The sequence below is a fragment of the Cervus elaphus genome, unplaced genomic scaffold, assembly GCF_910594005.1.
Source record: "Cervus elaphus unplaced genomic scaffold, mCerEla1.1, whole genome shotgun sequence".
Taxonomy (NCBI): domain Eukaryota; kingdom Metazoa; phylum Chordata; class Mammalia; order Artiodactyla; family Cervidae; genus Cervus; species Cervus elaphus.
In genome coordinates, this window is record NW_025316783.1 from 2165523 (window position 1) to 2183420 (window position 17898).

Here is a 17898-nt window from a genome sequence, read left to right on the forward strand (position 1 = left end):
GTCCCTCTCACATACCTAGAGCTGAGAGAAGCCTCCTCTTGAGGTGCTTATGGTAAGGTGGTATTCCTCTTGAGTCGAAGCCAGGTACTAACCCCTCATCTCGAGTTGATTTTTGGTCCACGGAGCTCTTTCGTGTTGCTACAGTGACCTCAGGATCCCTCTAGCCTTGAAACAGTGTTCTTGGGGTTTCTCTGGAGTGCCATCAAGGAAATCAAGGCTCCTTTCATGTGTGATGTGCCACACGGAATTGCTCTGCACGCAGTGCAGGGGAATCGGGCCTCATCTCGCGGCGAGGGGGACGTCTCATGGTTTTTCTCGAGTTGCGGCGGGAACCTGGGGTATATTCTCGAGTTACGACGGGGATGGCCCTTCCAGCCATGTGTTTGTTCAGCGACGTCAGGACTCCTGCCTAGTTGCGAGGGACAACTCGGGATTCTCACCGAGGCTTGGCAGGGCAATTGGGACGCCTCTCCAGCTGAGGCGGGAGACCAAGGGTCCCTTTCCACGTGCCACAGGGATCCTGGGATTCCTATCAAGTTTCACGAGGAGTCAGGCATCGTCTCCTTTGGAGGCACTGATCTCCGCGTACCTCTGGAGTTTTCAAAGGATGTGAGGCCTCCGGTCGCAATGAGATGGGGAACTAGGTCTTTCTCTGTGGTCTCCATAGGGGATTCAGACATCCTTTCGTCTTGGGAGATGCAAGACGAGCCTGCATTCAAGTCACTGCAGGGATATCCGGCCTTATTTCGAGTCAGGGCATCGCGGTGTCCATTCCACTTGAGGCCGCAAACTCAGGGTCCCTCTCACATACCTAGAGCTGAGAGAAGCCTCCTCTTGAGGTGCTTGTGGTAAGGTGGTATTCCTCTGGAGTCGAAGCCAGGGACTAACCTCTCATCTCGAGTTGCTTTTTGTTCCACGGAGTTCTTTCGTGTTGCTACAGTGACCTCAGCATCCCTCTAGCCTTGAAACACTGTTCTTGGGGTTTCTCTGGAGTGCCATCAAGGAAATCAAGTCTCCTTTCATGTTTGATGTGCAACACGGAATTGCTCTGCATGCAGTGTAGGGGAATCGGGCCTCATCTCACGGCGAGGGGGAAGTCTCATTGTTTTTCTCGAGTTGCGGCGGGAACCTGGGGTATATTCTCGAGTTACGACGGGGATGGCCCTTCCACCCACGTGTTTGTTCAGCGACGTCAGGACTCCTGCCTAGTTGCGAGGGACAACTCAGGATTCTCCTCGAGGCTTGGCAGGGCAATTGGGACGCCTCTCCAGCTGAGGCGGGAGACCAAGGGTCCCTTTCCACGTGCCACAGGAATCCTGGGACTCCTATCAAGTTTGACGAGGAGTCAGGCATTGGCTCCTTTGGAGGCACTGATTTGCGCGTACCTCTGGAGTTTTCAAAGGATGTGAGGCCTCCGGTCGCGATGAGGTGGGGAACTAGGTCTTTCTCTGTGGTCTCCACAGGGGATTCAGACAACCTTTCGTCTTGGGAGATGCAAGACGAGCCTGCATTCAAGTCACTGCAGGGATATCCGGCCTTATTTCGAGTCAGGGCATCGTTGTGTCCATTCGACTTGAGGCTGCAAACTCAGGGTCCCTCTCACATACCTAGAGCTGAGAGAAGCCTCCTCTTGAGGTGCTTGTGGTAAGGAGGTATTCCTCTGGAGTCGAAGCCAGGGACTAACCTCTCATCTCGAATTGATTCTTGGTCCACGGAGCTCTTTCATGTTGCTACAGTGACCTCAGGATCCCTCTAGCCTTGAAACAGTGTTCTTGGGGTTTCTCTGGAGTGCCATCAAGGAAATCAAGGCTCCTTTCATGTGTGATGTGCCACACGGAATTGCTCTGCACGCAGTGCAGGGGAATCGGGCCTCATCTCGCGGCGAGGGGGAAGTCTCATGGTTTTTCTCGAGTTGCGGCCGGAACCTGGGGTATATTCTCGAGTTACGACGGGGATGGCCCTTCCACCCACGTGTTTGTTCAGCGACGTCAGGACTCCTGCCTAGTTGCGAGGGACAACTCGGGATTCTCCTCGAGGCTTGGAAGGACAATTGGGACGCCTCTCCAGCTGAGGCGGGAGACCAAGTGTCACTTTCCACGTGCCGCAGGAATCCTGGGACTCCTATAAGTTTCACGAGGAGTCAGGCATCGTCTCCTTTGGAGGCACTGATCTCCGCGTACCTCTGGAGTTTTTAAAGGATGTGAGGCCTCCAGTCGCGATGAGGTGGGGAAATAGGTCTTTGCCTGTGGTCTCCACAGGGGATTCAGACATCCTTTCGTCTTGGGAGATGCAAGACGAGCCTGCATTCAAGTCACTGCAGGGATATCCGGCCTTATTTCGAGTCAGGGCATCGTGGTGTCCATTTGACTTGAGGCCGCTAACTCAGGGTCCCTCTCACATACTTAGAGCTGAGAGAAGCTTCCTCTTGAGGTGCTTGTGGTAAGGTGGTATTCCTCTGGAGTCGAAGCCAGGGACTAACCTCTCATCTCGAGTTGATTTTTGGTCAACGGAGCTCTTTCGTGTTGCTACAGTGACCTCAAGATCCCTCTAGCTTGGAAACAGTGTTCTTGGGGTTTCTCCGGAGTGCCATCAAGGAAATCAAGGCTCCTTTCATGTGTGATGTGCCACACGGAATTGCTCTGCACGCAGTGCAGGGGAATCGGGCCTCATCTCGCGGCGAGGGGGAAGTCTCATGGTTTTTCTCGAGTTGCGGCGGGAACCTGGGGTATATTCTCGAGTTACGACGGGGATGGCCCTTCCACCCACGTGTTTGTTCAGCCACGTCAGGACTCCTGCCTAGTTGCGAGGGACAACTCGGGATTCTCCTCGAGGCTTGGCAGGGCAATTGGGACGTCTCTCCAGCTGAGGCGGGAGACCAAGGGTCCCTTTCCACGTTCCACAGGAATCCTGGGACTCCTATCAAGTTTCACGAGGAGTCAGGCATCGTCTCCTTTGGAGGCACTGATCTCTGCGTACCTCTGGATTTATGAAAGGATGAGAGGCCCCCGGTCGCGATGAGGTGGGGAACTAGTTCTTTCTCTGTGGTCTCCACAGGGGATTCAGACATCCTTTCATCTTGGGAGATGCAAGACTAGCGTGCATTCAAGTCACTGCAGGGATATCCGGCCTTATTTCGCGTCACGGCATCGCAGTGTCCATTCCACTTGAGGCCCGAAAATTCAGGGTCCCTCTCACATACTTAGAGCTGAGAGAAGCCTCCTCTTGAGGTGCTTGTCATAAGGTGGTATTCCTCTGCAGTCGAAGCCAGGGACTAACCTCTCATCTCGAGTTGATTTCTGGTCCACGGAGCTCTTTCGTGTGGCTACAGTGACCTCAGGATCCCTCTAGCCTTGAAACAGTGTTCTTGGGGTTTCTCTGGAGTGCCATCAAGGAAATCACGGCTCCTTTCATGTGTGATGTGCAACACGGAATTGCTCTGCACGCAGTGCAGGGGAATCGGGCCTCATCTCGCGGCGAGGGGGAAGTCTCAAAATTTTCTCGAGTTGCGGCGGGAACCTGGGTTATATTATCGAGTTACGATGGGGATGGCCCTTCCACCCATGTGTTTGTTCAGCGACGTCAGGACTCCTGCCTAGTTGCGAGGGACAACTCGGGATTCTCCTCGAGGCTTGGAAGGACAATTGGGACGCCTCTCCAGCTGAGGCGGGAGACCAAGGGTCCCTTTCCACGTGCCACAGGAATCCTGGGATTCCTATCAAGTTTCACGAGGAGTCAGGCATTGGCTCCTTTGGAGGCACTGATCTCCGCATACCTCTGGAGTTTTCAAAGGATGTGAGGCCTCCGGTCGCGATGAGGTGGGGAACTAGGTCTTTCTCTGTGGTCTCCACAGGGGATTCAGACATCCTTTCGTCTTGGGAGATGCAAGACGAGACTGCATTCAAGTCACTGCAGGGATATCCGGCCTTATTTCGAGTCAGGGCATCGTGGTGTCCATTCGACTTGAGGCTGCAACCTCAAGGTCCCTCTCACATACATAGAGCTGAGAGAAACCTCCTCTTGAGGTGCTTGTGGTAAGGTGGTATTCCTCTGGAGTTGAAGCCAGGGACTAACCTCTCATCTCGAGTTGATTCTTGATCCACGGAGCTCTTTCATGTTGCTACAGTGACCTCAGGATCCCTCTAGCCTTGAAACAGTGTTCTTCGGGTTTCTCTGGAGTGCCATCAAGGAAATCAAGGCTCCTTTCATGTGTGATGTGCAACACGGAATTGCTCTGCACGCAGGACAGGGGAATCGGGCCTCATCTCGCGGCGAGGGGGAAGTCTCATGGTTTTTCTCGAGTTGCGGCGGGAACCTGGGGTATATTCTCGAGTTACGACGGGGATGGCCCTTCCACCCACGTGTTTGTTCAGCGACGTAAGTACTCCTGCCTAGTTGCGAGGGACAACTCGGGATTCTCCTCGAGGCTTGGCAGGGCAATTGGGACGCCTCTCCAGCTGAGGTGGGAGACCAAGGGTCCCTTTCCACGTGCCACAGGAATCCTGGGACTCCTATCAAGTTTCACGAGGAGTCATTCATCGTCTCCTTTGGAGGCACTGATCTCCGCGTACCTCTGGAGTTTTCAAAGGATGTGAGGCCTCCAGTCGTGATGAGGTGGGGAAGTAGGTCTTTCTCTGTGGTCTCCACAGGGGATTCAGACATCCTTTCGTCTTGGGAGATGCAAGACGAGCCTGCATTCAAGTCACTGCAGGGATATCCGGCCTTATTCCGCGTCAGGGCAACGCAGTGTCCATTCCTCTTGAGGTGTAAAATTCAGGGTCCCTCTCACATACCTAGAGCTGAGAGAAGCCTCCTCTTGAGGTGCTTGTGGTAAGGTGGTATTCCTCTGGAGTCGAAGACAGGGACTAACCTCTCATCTCGAGTTGATTTCTGGTCCACGGAGCTCTTTCGTGTGGCTACAGTGACCTCAGGATCCCTCTAGCCTTGAAACAGTGTTCTTGGGGTTTCTCTGGAGTGCCATCAAGGAAATCAAGGCTCCTTTCATGTGTGATGTGCAACACGGAATTGCTCTGCATGCAGTGTAGGGGAATCGGGCCTCATCTCGCGGCGAGGGGGAAGTCTCATGATTTTTCTCGAGTTGCGGCGGGAACCCTGGCAATATTATCGAGTTACGATGGGGATGGCCCTTCCACCCACGTGTTTGTTCAGCGACGTCAGGACTCCTGCCTATTTGCGAGGGACAACTCGGGATTCTCCTCGAGGCTTGGAAGGACAATTGGGACGCCTCTCCAGCTGAGGCGGGAGACCAAGTGTCACTTTCCACGTGCCGCAGGAATCCTGGGACTCCTATAAGTTTCACGAGGAGTCAGGCATCGTCTCCTTTGGAGGCACTGATCTCCGCGTACCTCTGGAGTTTTTAAAGGATGTGAGGCCTCCAGTCGCGATGAGGTGGGGAAATAGGTCTTTGCCTGTGGTCTCCACAGGGGATTCAGACATCCTTTCGTCTTGGGAGATGCAAGACGAGCCTGCATTCAAGTCACTGCAGGGATATCCGGCCTTATTTCGCATCAGGGCATCGCAGTGTCCATTCCACTTGAGGCCGAAAACTCAGGGTCCCTCTCACATACCTAGAACTGAGAGAAGCCTCCTCTTGAGGTGCTTGTGGTAAGGTGGTATTCCTCTGGAGTCGAAGCCAGGGACTAACCTCTCATCTCGAGTTGATTTTTGGTCCACGGAGCTCTTTCGTGTGGCTACAGTGACCTCAGGATCCCTCTTGCCTTGAAACAGTGTTCTTGGGGTTTCTCTGGAGTGCCATCAAGGAAATCAAGGCTCCTTTCATGTGTGATGTGCAACACGGAATTGCTCTGCACGCAGTGCAGGGGAATCGGGCCTCATCTCGCGGCGAGGGGGAAGTCTCAAGGTTTTTCTCGAGTTGCAGCGGGAACGTGGGCTATATTATCGAGTTACGACGGGGATGGCCCTTCCACACACGTGTTTGTTCAGCCAAGTCAGGACTCCTGCCTAGTTGCGAGGGACAACTCGGGATTCTCCTCGAGGCTTGGCAGGGCAATTGGGACGTCTCTCCAGCTGAGGCGGGAGACCAAGGGTCCCTTTCCACGTGCCACAGGAATCCTGGGACTCGTATCAATTTTCACGAGGAGTCAGGCATCGTCTCCTTTGGAGGCACTGATCTCTGCGTACCTCTGGATTTATGAAAGGATGAGAGGCCCCCAGTCGCGATGAGGTGGGGAACTAGTTCTTTCTCTGTGGTCTCCACAGGGGATTCAGACATCCTTTCATCTTGGGAGATGCAAGACGAGCCTGCATTCAAGTCACTGCAGGGATATCCGGCCTTATTTCGCGTCAGGGCATCGCAGTGTCCATTCCACTTGAGGCCCGAAAACTCAGGGTCCCTCTCACATACTTAGAGCTGAGAGAAGCCTCCTCTTGAGGTGCTTGTGGTAAGGTGGTATTCCTCTGGAGTCGAAGCCAGGGACTAACCTCTCATCTCGAGTTGATTTCTGGTCCACGGAGCTCTTTCGTGTGGCTACAGTGACCTCAGGATCCCTCTAGCCTTGAAACAGTGTTCTTGGGGTTTCTCTGGAGTGCCATCAAGGAAATCACGGCTCCTTTCATGTGTGATGTGCAACTCGGAATTGCTCTGCACGCAGTGCAGGGGAATCGGGCCTCATCTCGCGGCGAGGGGGAAGTCTCAAAATTTTCTCGAGTTGCGGCGGGAACCTGGGTTATATTATCGAGTTACGATGGGGATGGCCCTTCCACCCATGTGTTTGTTCAGCGACGTCAGGACTCCTGCCTAGTTGCGAGGGACAACTCGGGATTCTCCTCGAGGTTTGGAAGGACAATTGGGACGCCTCTCCAGCTGAGGCGGGAGACCAAGGGTCCCTTTCCACGTGCCACAGGAATCCTGGGACTCCTATCAAGTTTCACGAGGAGTCAGGCATTGGCTCCTTTGGAGGCACTGATCTCCGCATACCTCTGGAGTTTTCAAAGGATGTGAGGCCTCCGGTCGCGATGAGGTGGGGAACTAGGTCTTTCTCTGTGGTCTCCACAGGGGATTCAGACATCCTTTCGTCTTGGGAGATGCAAGACGAGACTACATTCAAGTCACTGCAGGGATATCCGGCCTTATTTCGAGTCAGGGCATCGTGGTGTCCATTCGACTTGAGGCTGCAACCTCAGGGTCCCTCTCACATACATAGAGCTGAGAGAAACCTCCTCTTGAGGTGCTTGTGGTAAGGTGGTATTCCTCTGGAGTCGAAGCCAGGGACTAACCTCTCATCTCGAGTTGATTCTTGATCCACGGAGCTCTTTCATGTTGCTACAGTGACCTCAGGATCCCTCTAGCCTTGAAACAGTGTTCTTCGGGTTTCTCTGGAGTGCCATCAAGGAAATCAAGGCTCCTTTCATGTGTGATGTGCAACACGGAATTGCTCTGCACGCAGGACAGGGGAATCGGGCCTCATCTCGCGTCGAGGGGGAAGTCTCATGGTTTTTCTCGAGTTGCGGCGGGAACCTGGGGTATATTCTCGAGTTACGACGGGGATGGCCCTTCCACCCACGTGTTTGTTCAGCGACGTAAGTACTCCTGCCTAGTTGCGAGGGACAACTCGGGATTCTCCTCGAGGCTTGGCAGGGCAATTGGGACGCCTCTCCAGCTGAGGCGGGAGACCAAGGGTCCCTTTCCACGTGCCACAGGAATCCTGGGACTCCTATCAAGTTTCACGAGGAGTCATTCATCGTCTCCTTTGGAGGCACTGATCTCCGCGTACCTCTGGAGTTTTCAAAGAATGTGAGGCCTCAGGGCGGGATGAGGTGGGGAAGTAGGTCTTTCTCTGTGGTCTCCACAGGGGATTCAGACATCCTTTCGTCTTGGGAGATGCAAGACGAGCCTGCATTCAAGTCACTGCAGGGATATCCGGCCTTATTCCGCGTCAGGGCATCGCAGTGTCCATTCCACTTGAGGTGTAAAACTCAGGGTCCCTCTCACATACCTAGAGCTGAGAGAAGCCTCCTCTTGAGGTGCTTGTGGTAAGGTGGTATTCCTCTGGAGTCGAAGCCAGGGACTAACCTCTCATCTCGAGTTGATTTTTGGTCCACGGAGCTCTTTCGTGTTGCTACAGTGACCTCAGGATCCCTCTAGCTTGGAAACAGTGTTCTTGGGGTTTCTCTGGAGTGCCATCAAGGAAATCAAGGCTCCTTTCATGCGTGATGTGCCACAGGGAATTGCTCTGCACGCAGTGCAGGGGAATCGGGCCTCATTTCGCGGCGAGGGGGAAGTCTCATGGTTTTTCTCGAGTTCCGGCGGGAACCTGGGGTATATTCTCGAGTTACGACGGGGATGGCCCTTCCACCCACGTGTTTGTTCAGCCACGTCAGGACTCCTGCCTAGTTGCGAGGGACAACTCGGGATTCTCCTCGAGGCTTGGCAGGGCAATTGGGACGTCTCTCCAGCTGAGGCGGGAGACCAAGGGTCCCTTTCCACGTGCCACAGGAATCCTGGGACTCCTATCAAGTTTCACGAGGAGTCAGGCATCGTCTCCTTTGGAGGCACTGATCTCTGCGTACCTCTGGATCTATGAAAGGATGAGAGGCCCCCGGTCGCGATGAGGTGGGGAACTAGGTCTTTCTCTGTGGTCTCCACAGGGGATTCAGACATCCTTTCATCTTGGGAGATGCAAGACGAGCCTGCATTCAAGTCCCTTCAGGGATATCCGGCCTTATTTCGAGTCAGGGCATCACGGTGTCCATTCCACTTGAGGCCGCAAACTAAGGGTCCCTCTCACATACCTAGAGCTGAGAGAAGCCTCCTCTTGAGGAGCTTGTGGTAAGGTGGTATTCCTCTGGAGTCGAAGCCAGGGACTAACCTCTCATCTCGAGTTGATTTTTGGTCCACAGAGCTCTTTTGTGTTGCTACAGTGACCTCAGGATCCCTCTAGCCTTGAAACAGTGTTCTTGGGGTTTCTCTGGAGTGCCATCAAGGAAATCAAGGCTCCTTTCATGTGTGATGCGCCACACGGAATTGCTCTGCACGCAGTGCAGGGGAATCGGGCCTCATCTCGCGGCGAGGGGGACGTCTCATGGTTTTTCTCGAGTTGCGGCGGGAACCTGGGGTATATTCTCAAGTTACGACGGGGATGGCCCTTCCACACACGTGTTTGTTCAGCGACGTCAGGACTTCTGCCTAGTTGCGAGGGACAACTCGGGATTTTCCTCGAGGCTTGGCAGGGCAATTGGAACGCCTCTCCAGCTGAGGCGGGAGACCAAGGGTCCCTTTCCAAGTGCCACAGGAATCCTGGGACTCCTATCAAGTTTCACGAGGAGTCAGGCATCGTCTCCTTTGGAGGCACTGATCTCCGCATACCTCTGGAGTTTTCAAAGGATGTGAGGCCTCCGGTCGCGATGAGGTGGGGAACTAGGTCTTTCTCTGTGGTCTCCACAGGGGATTCAGACATCCTTTCGTCTTGGGAGATGCAAGACGAGACTGCATTCAAGTCACTGCAGGGATATCCGGCCTTATTTCGAGTCAGGGCATCGTGGTGTCCATTCGACTTGAGGCTGCAACCTCAGGGTTCTCTCACATACATAGAGCTGAGAGAAACCTCCTCTTGAGGTGCTTGTGGTAAGGTGGTATTCCTCTGGAGTCGAAGCCAGGGACTAACCTCTCATCTCGAGTTGATACTTGATCCACGGAGCTCTTTCATGTTGCTACAGTGACCTCAGGATCCCTCTAGCCTTGAAACAGTGTTCTTCGGGTTTCTCTGGAGTGCCATCAAGGAAATCAAGGCTCCTTTCATGTGTGATGTGCAACACGGAATTGCTCTGCATGCAGTGTAGGGGAATCGGGCCTCATCTCGCGGCGAGGGGGAAGTCTCATGGTTTTTCTCGAGTTGCGGCGGGAACCTGGGCTATATTATCGAGTTACGATGGGGATGGCCCTTCCACCCACGTGTTTGTTCAGCGACGTCAGGACTCCTGCCTATTTGCGAGGGACAACTCGGGATTCTCCTCGAGGCTTGGAAGGACAATTGGGACGCCTCTCCAGCTGAGGCGGGAGACCAAGTGTCACTTTCCACGTGCCACAGGAATCCTGGGACTCCTATCAAGTTTCACGAGGAGTCATTCATCGTCTCCTTTGGAGGCACTGATCTCCGCGTACCTCTGGAGTTTTCAAAGGATGTGAGGCCTCCGGTCGCGATGAGGTGGGGAAATAGGTCTTTGCCTGTGGTCTCCACAGGGGATTCAGACATCCTTTCGTCTTGGGAGATGCAAGACGAGCCTGCATTCAAGTCACTGCAGGGATATCCGGCCTTATTTCGCATCAGGGCATCGCAGTGTCCATTCCACTTGAGGCCGAAAACTCAGGGTCCCTCTCACATACCTAGAACTGAGAGAAGCCTCCTCTTGAGGTGCTTGTGGTAAGGTGGTATTCCTCTGGAGTCGAAGCCAGGGACTAACCTCTCATCTCGAGTTGATTTCTGGTCCACGGAGCTCTTTCGTGTGGCTACAGTGACCTCAGGATCCCTCTAGCCTTGAAACAGTGTTCTTGGGGTTTCTCTGGAGTGCCATCAAGGAAATCAAGGCTCCTTTCATGTGTGATGTGCAACACGGAATTGCTCTGCACGCAGTGTAGGGGAATCGGGCCTCATCTCGCGGCGAGGGGGAAGTCTCAAGGTTTTTCTCGAGTTGCAGCGGGAACGTGGGCTATATTATCGAGTTACGATGGGTATGGCCCTTCCAACCACGTGTTTGTTCACCGACGTCAGGACTCCTGCCTAGTTGCAAGGGACAACTCGGGATTCTCCTCGAGGCTTGGCAGGGCAATTGGGACGCCCCTCCAGCTGAGGCGGGAGACCAAGAGTCCCATTCCACGTGCCACAGGAATCCTGGGACTCCTATCAAGTTTGACGAGGAGTCAGGCATTGGCTCCTTTGGAGGCACTGATGTCCGCGTACCTCTGGAATTTTCAAAGGATGTGAGGCCTCCGGTCGCGATGAGGTGGGGAACTAGGTCTTTCTCTGTGGTCTCCACAGGGGATTCAGACATCCTTTCGTCTTGGGAGATGCAAGACGAGCCTGCATTCATCACTGCAGGGATATCTGGCCTTATTTCGAGTCAGGGCATCGCGGTGTCCATTCCACTGGAGGCCGCAAACTCAGGGTACCTCTCACATACCTAGAGCTGAGAGAAGCCTCCTCTTGAGGTGCTTGTGGTTAGGTGGTATTCCTCTGGAGTCGAAGCCAGGGACTAACCTCTCATCTCGAGTTGATTTTTGGTCCACGGAGCTCTTTCGTGTTGCTACAGTGACCTCAGAATCCCTCTAGCCTTGAAACAGTGTTCTTGGGTTTTCTCTGGAGTGCCATCAAGGAAATCAAGGCTCCTTTCATGTGTGATGTGCAAGACGGAATTGCTCTGCACGCAGTGCAGGGGAATCGGGCCTCATCTCGCGGCGAGGGGAAAGTCTCATGGTTTTTCTCGAGTTGCGGCGGGAACCTGGGGTATATTCTCGAGTTACAATGGGGATGTCCCATCCACCCACGTGTTTGTTCAGCGACGTCAGGACTCCTGCCTAGTTGCGAGGGACAACTCGGCATTCTCCTCGAGGCTTGGCAGGGTAATTGGGACGCCTCTCCAGCTGAGGCAGGAGACCAAGGGTCCCTTTCCACGTGCCACAGGAATCCTGGGACTCCTATCAAGTTTCACGAGGAGTCAGGCATCGTCTCCTTTGGAGGCACTGATCTCCGCGTCCATCTGGAGTTTTCAAAGGATGTGAGGCCTCCGGTCGCGATGAGGTGGGGAACTAGGTCTTTCTCTGTGGTCTCCACAGGGGATTCAGACATCCTTTCGTCTTGGGAGATGCAAGACGAGCCTGCATTCAAGTCACTGCAGGGATATCCGGCCTTATTTCGAGTCAGGGCATCGCGGTGTCCATTCCACTTGAGGCCGCAAACTCAGGGTCCCTCTCACATACCTAGAGCTGAGAGAAGCCTCCTCTTGAGGTGCTTGTGGTAAGGTGGTATTCCTCTGTAGTCGAAGCTAGGGACTAACCTCTCATCTCGAGTTGATTTCTGGTCCACGGAGCTCTTTCGTGTGGCTACAGTTACATCAGGATCCCTCTAGCCTTGAAACAGTTTTCTTGGGGTTTCTCTGGAGTGCCATCAAGGAAATCAAAGATCCTTTCATGTGGGATGTGCAACACGGAATTGCTCTGCACGCAGTGCAGGGGAATCGGGCCTCATCTTGCGGCGAGGGGGAAGTCTCATGGTTTTTCTCGAGTTGCGGCGGGAACCTGGGGTATATTCTCGAGTTACGACGGGGATGACCCTTCCACCCACGTGTTTGTTCAGCAACGTCAGGACTCCTGCCTAGTTGCGAGGGACAACTCGGGATTTTCCTCGAGGCTTGGCAGGGCAATTGGGACGCCTCTCCAGCTGAGGCGGGAGACCAAGGGTCCCTTTCCACGTGCCACAGGAATCCTGGGACTCCTATCAAGTTTCACGAGGAGTCAGGTATCGTCTCCTTTGGAGGCACTGATCTCCGCGTACCTCTGGAGTTTTCAAAGGATGTGAGGCCTCCGGTCGCGATGAGGTGGGGAACTAGGTCTTTCTCTGTATCTCCACAGGGGATTCAGATATCCTTTCGTCTTGGGAGATGCAAGACGAGCCTGCATTCATCACTGCAGGGATATCTGGCCTTATTTCGAGTCAGGGCATCGCGGTGTCCATTCCACTTGAGGCCGCAAACTCAGGGTCCCTCTCACATACATAGAGCTGATAGAAGCCTCCTCTTGAGGTGCTTGTGGTAAGGTTGTATTCCTCTGGAGTCGAAGCCAGGGACTAACCTCTCATCTCGAGTTGATTTTTGGTCCACCGAGCTCTTTCGTGTTGCTACAGTGACCTCAGGATCCCTCTAGCCTTGAAACAGTGTTCTTGAGGTTTCTCTGGAGTGCCATCAAGGAAATCAAGGTTCCTTTCATGTGTGATGTGCAACACGGAATTGCTCTGCAGGCAGTGCAGGGGAATCGGGCCTCATCTCACGGCGAAGGGGAAGTCTCATGGTTTTTCTCCAGTTGCGCCGGGAACCTGGGGTATATTCTCGAGTTACGACGGGGATGGCCCTTCCACCCACGTGTTTGTTCAGCGACGTCAGGACTCCTGCCTAATGCGAGGGACAACTCGGGATTCTCCTCGAGGCTTGGCAGGGCAATTGGGATGCCTCTCCAGCTGAGGTGGGAGACCAAGGGTCCCTTTCCACGTGCCACAGGAATCCTGGGACTCCTATCAAGTTTCACGAGGAGTCAGGAATCGTCTCCTTTGGAGGCACTGATCTCCGCGTACCTCTGGACTTTTCAAAGGATGTAAGGCCTCCGGTTGCGATGATGTGGGGAACTAGGTCTTTTTCTGTGGTCTCCACAGGGGATTCAGACATCCTTTCGTCTTGGGAAATGCAAGACGAGCCTGCATTCAAGTCACTGCAGGGATATCCGGCCTTATTTCGAGTCAGGGCATCGCGGTGTCCATTCCACTTGAGGCCGCAAACTCAGGGTAACTCTCACATACCTAGAGATGAGAGAAGCCACCTCTTGACGTGCTTGTGGTAAGGTGGTATTCCTCTGGAGTCGAAGTCAGGGACTAACCTCTCATCTTGAGTGGATTTTTGGTCCACGGAGCTCTTTCGTGTTGCTACAGTGACCTCAGGATCCCTCTAGCCTTGAAACAGTGTTCTTGGGGTTTCTCTGGAGTGCCATCAAGGAAATCAAGGCTCCTTTCATGTGTGATGTGCAACACGGAATTGCTCTGCACGCAGTGCAGGGGAATCGGGCCTCATTTCGCGGCGAGGGGGAAGTCTCATGGTTTTTCTCGAGTTGCTGTGGGAACCTGGGGTATATTCTCGAGTTACGACGGGGATGGCCCTTCCACCCACGTGTTTGTTCAGCGACGTCAGGACTCCTGCCTAGTTGCGAGGGACAACTCGGGATTCTCCTCGAGGCTTGGCAGGGCAATTGGGACGCCTCTCCTGCTCAGGCGGGAGACCAAGGGTCCCTTTCCACGTGCACAGGAATCCTGGGAGTCCTATCAAGTTTCACGAGGAGTCAGGCATCGTCTCCTTTGGAGGCACTGATCTCCGTGTTCCTCTGAAGTTTTCAACGGATGTGAGGCCTCCGGTCGCGATGAGGTGGGGAACTAGGTCTTTCTCTGTGGTCTCCACAGGGGATTCAGACATCCTTTCGTCTTGGGAGATGCAAGACGAGCCTGCATTCAAGTCACTGCAGGGATATCCGGCCTTATTTCGAGTCAGGTCATCGCGGTGTCCATTCTACTTGAGGCCGCAAACTCAGGGTCCCTCTCACATACCTAGAGCTGAGAGAAGCCTCCTCTTGAGGTGCTTGTGGTAAGGTGGTATTCCTCTGGAGTCGAAGCCAGGGACTAACCTCTCATCTCGAGTTGATTTTTGGTCCACGGAGCTCTTTCGTGTGGCTACAGTGACCTCAGGATCCCTCTAGCCTTGAAACAGTGTTCTTGGGTTTCTCTGGAGTGCCATCAAGGAAATCAAGGCTCCTTTCATGTGTGATGTGCAACACGGAATTGCTCTGAACGCAGGGCAGGGGAATCAGGCCTCATCTCGCGGCGAGGGGGAAGTCTCATGGATTTTCTCGAGTTGCGGCCGGAACCTGGGGTATATTCTCGAGTTACGACGGGGATGGGCCTTCCAGCCACGTGTTTGTTAAGCGACGTCAGGACTCCTGCCTAGTTGCGAGGGACAACTCGGGATTCTCCTCGAGGCTTGGCAGGGCAATTGGGATGCCTCTCCAGCTGAGGCGGGAGACTAACGTTCCCTTTCCACGTGCCACAGGAATTCTGGGACTCCTATCAAGTTTCACGAGGAGTCAGGCATCGTCTCCTTTGGAGGCACTGATCTCCGCGTACCTCTGGAGTTTTCAAAGGATGTGAGGCCTCCGGTCGCCATGAGGTGGGGAACTAGGTCTTTCTCTGTGGTCTCCACAGGGATTTCAGACATCCTTTCATCTTGGGAGATGCAAGACGAGCCTGCATTCAAGTCACTGCAGGGATATCCGGCCTTATTTCGAGTCAGGGCATCGCGGTGTCCATTCAACTTGAGGCCGCAAACTCAGGGTCCCTCTCACATACCTAGAGCTGAGAGAAGCCTCCTCTTGAGGTGCTTGTGGTTAGGTGGTATTCCTCTGGAGTCGAAGCCAGGGACTAACCTCTCATCTCGAGTTGATTTTTGGTCCACGGAGCTCTTTCGTGTTGCTACAGTGACCTCAGGATCCCTCTAGCCTTGAAACAGTGTTCTTGGGTTTTCTCTGGAGTGCCATCAAGGAAATCAAGGCTCCTTTCATGTGTGATGTGCAACACGGAATTGCTCTGCACGCAGTGCAGGGGAATCGGGCCTCATCTCGCGGCGAGGGGAAAGTCTCATGGTTTTTCTCGAGTTGCGATGGGAACCTGGGGTATATTCTCGAGTTACAATGGGGATGTCCCATCCACCCACGTGTTTGTTCAGCGACGTCAGGACTCCTGCCTAGTTGCGAGGGACAACTCGGCATTCTCCTCGAGGCTTGGCAGGGTAATTGGGACGCCTCTCCAGCTGAGGCAGGAGACCAAGGGTCCCTTTCCACGTGCCACAGGAATCCTGGGACTCCTATCAAGTTTCACGAGGAGTCAGGCATCGTCTCCTTTGGAGGCACTGATCTCCGCGGCCCTCTGGAGTTTTCAAAGGATGTGAGGCCTCCGGTCGCGATGAGGTGGGGAACTAGGTCTTTCTCTGTGGTCTCCACAGGGGATTCAGACATCCTTTCGTCTTGGGAGAAGCAAGACGAGTCTGTATTCAAGTCACTGCAGGGATATCCGGCCTTATTTCGAGTCAGGGCATCGCGGTGTCCATTCCAGTTGAGGCCGCAAACTCAGGGTCCCTCTCACATACCTAGAGCTGAGAGAAGCCTCCTCTTGAGGTGCTTGTAGTAAGGTGGTATTCCTCTGGAGTCGAAGCCAGGGACTAACCTCTCATCTCGAGTTGATTTCTGGTCCACGGAGCTCTTTCGTGTGGCTACAGTTACATTCAGGATCCCTCTAGCCTTGAAACAGTTTTCTTGGGGTTTCTCTGGAGTGCCATCAAGGAAATCAAGGCTCCTTTCATGTGTGATGTGCAACACGGAATTGCTCTGAACGCAGGGCAGGGGAATCAGGCCTCATCTCGCGGCGAGGGGGAAGTCTCATGGTTTTTCTCGACTTGCGGCGGGAACCTGGGTATATTCTCGAGTTACGACGGGGATGGCCCTATCAGCCACGTGTTTGTTCAGCGACGTCAGGACTCCTGCCAAGTTGCGAGGGACAACTCGGGATTCTCACCGAGGCTTGGCAGGGCAATTGGGACGCCTCTCCAGCTGAGGCGGGAGACCAACGGTCCCTTTCCACGTGCCACAGGAATCCTGGGACTCCTATCAAGTTTCACGAGGAGTCAGGCATCGTCTCCTTTGGAGGCACTGATCTCCGCGTACCTCTGGACTTTTCAAAAGATGTGAGGCCTCCGGTCGCCATGAGGTGGGGAACTAGGTCTTTCTCTGTGGTCTCCACAGGGATTTCAGACATCCTTTCATCTTGGGAGATGCAAGACGAGCCTGCATTCAAGTCACTGCAGGGATATCCGGCCTTATTTCGAGTCAGGGCATTGCGGTGTCCATTCCACTTGACGCCGCAAACTCAGGGTCCCTCTCACATACCTAGAGCTGAGAGAAGCCTCCTCTTGAGGTGCTTGTGGTAAGGTGGTATTCCTCTGGAGTCGAAGCCAGGGACTAACCTCTCATCTCGAGTTGATTTTTGGTCCACGGAGCTCTTTCGTGTTGCTACAGTGACCTCAGGATCCCTCTAGCCTTGAAACAGTGTTCTTGGGGTTTCTCTGGAGTGCCATCAAGGAAATCAAGGCTCCTTTCATGTGTGATGTGCAACACGGAATTGTTCTGCACGCAGTGCAGGGGAATCGGGCCTCATCTCGCGGCGAGGGGGAAGTCTCATGGATTTTCTCAAGTTGCGGCCGGAACCTGGGGTATATTGTCGAGTTACGACGGGGATGGGCCTTCCAGCCACGTGTTTGTTCAGCGACGTCAGGACTCCTGCCTAGTTGCGAGGGACAACTCGGGATTCTCCTCGAGGCTTGGCAGGGCAATTGGGATGCCTCTCCAGCTGAGGCGGGAGACCAACGTTCCCTTTCCACGTGCCACAGGAATTCTGGGACTCCTATCAAGTTTCACGAGGAGTCAGGCATCGTCTCCTTTGGAGGCACTGATCTCCGCGTACCTCTGGAGTTTTCAAAGGATGTGAGGCCTCCGGTCGTGTTGAGGTGGGGAACTAGGTCTTTCTCTGTGGTCTCCACAGGGATTTCAGACATCCTTTCATCTTGGGAGATGCAAGACGAGCCTGCATTCAAGTCACTGCAGGGATATCCGGCCTTATTTCGAGTCAGGGCATCGCGGTGTCCATTCAACTTGAGGCCGCAAACTCAGGGTCCCTCTCACATACCTAGAGCTGAGAGAAGCCTCCTCTTGAGGTGCTTTTGGTTAGGTGGTATTCCTCTGGAGTCGAAGCCAGGGACTAACCTCTCATCTCGAGTTGATTTTTGGTCCACGGAGCTCTTTCGTGTTGCTACAGTGACCTCAGGATCCCTCTAGCCTTGAAACAGTGTTCTTGGATTTTCTCTGGAGTGCCATCAAGGAAATCAAGGCTCCTTTCATGTGTGATGTGCAACACGGAATTGCTCTGCACGCAGTGCAGGGGAATCGGGCCTCATCTCGCGGCGAGGGGAAAGTCTCATGGTTTTTCTCGAGTTGCGATGGGAACCTGGGGTATATTCTCGAGTTACAATGGGGATGTCCCATCCACCCACGTGTTTGTTCAGCGACGT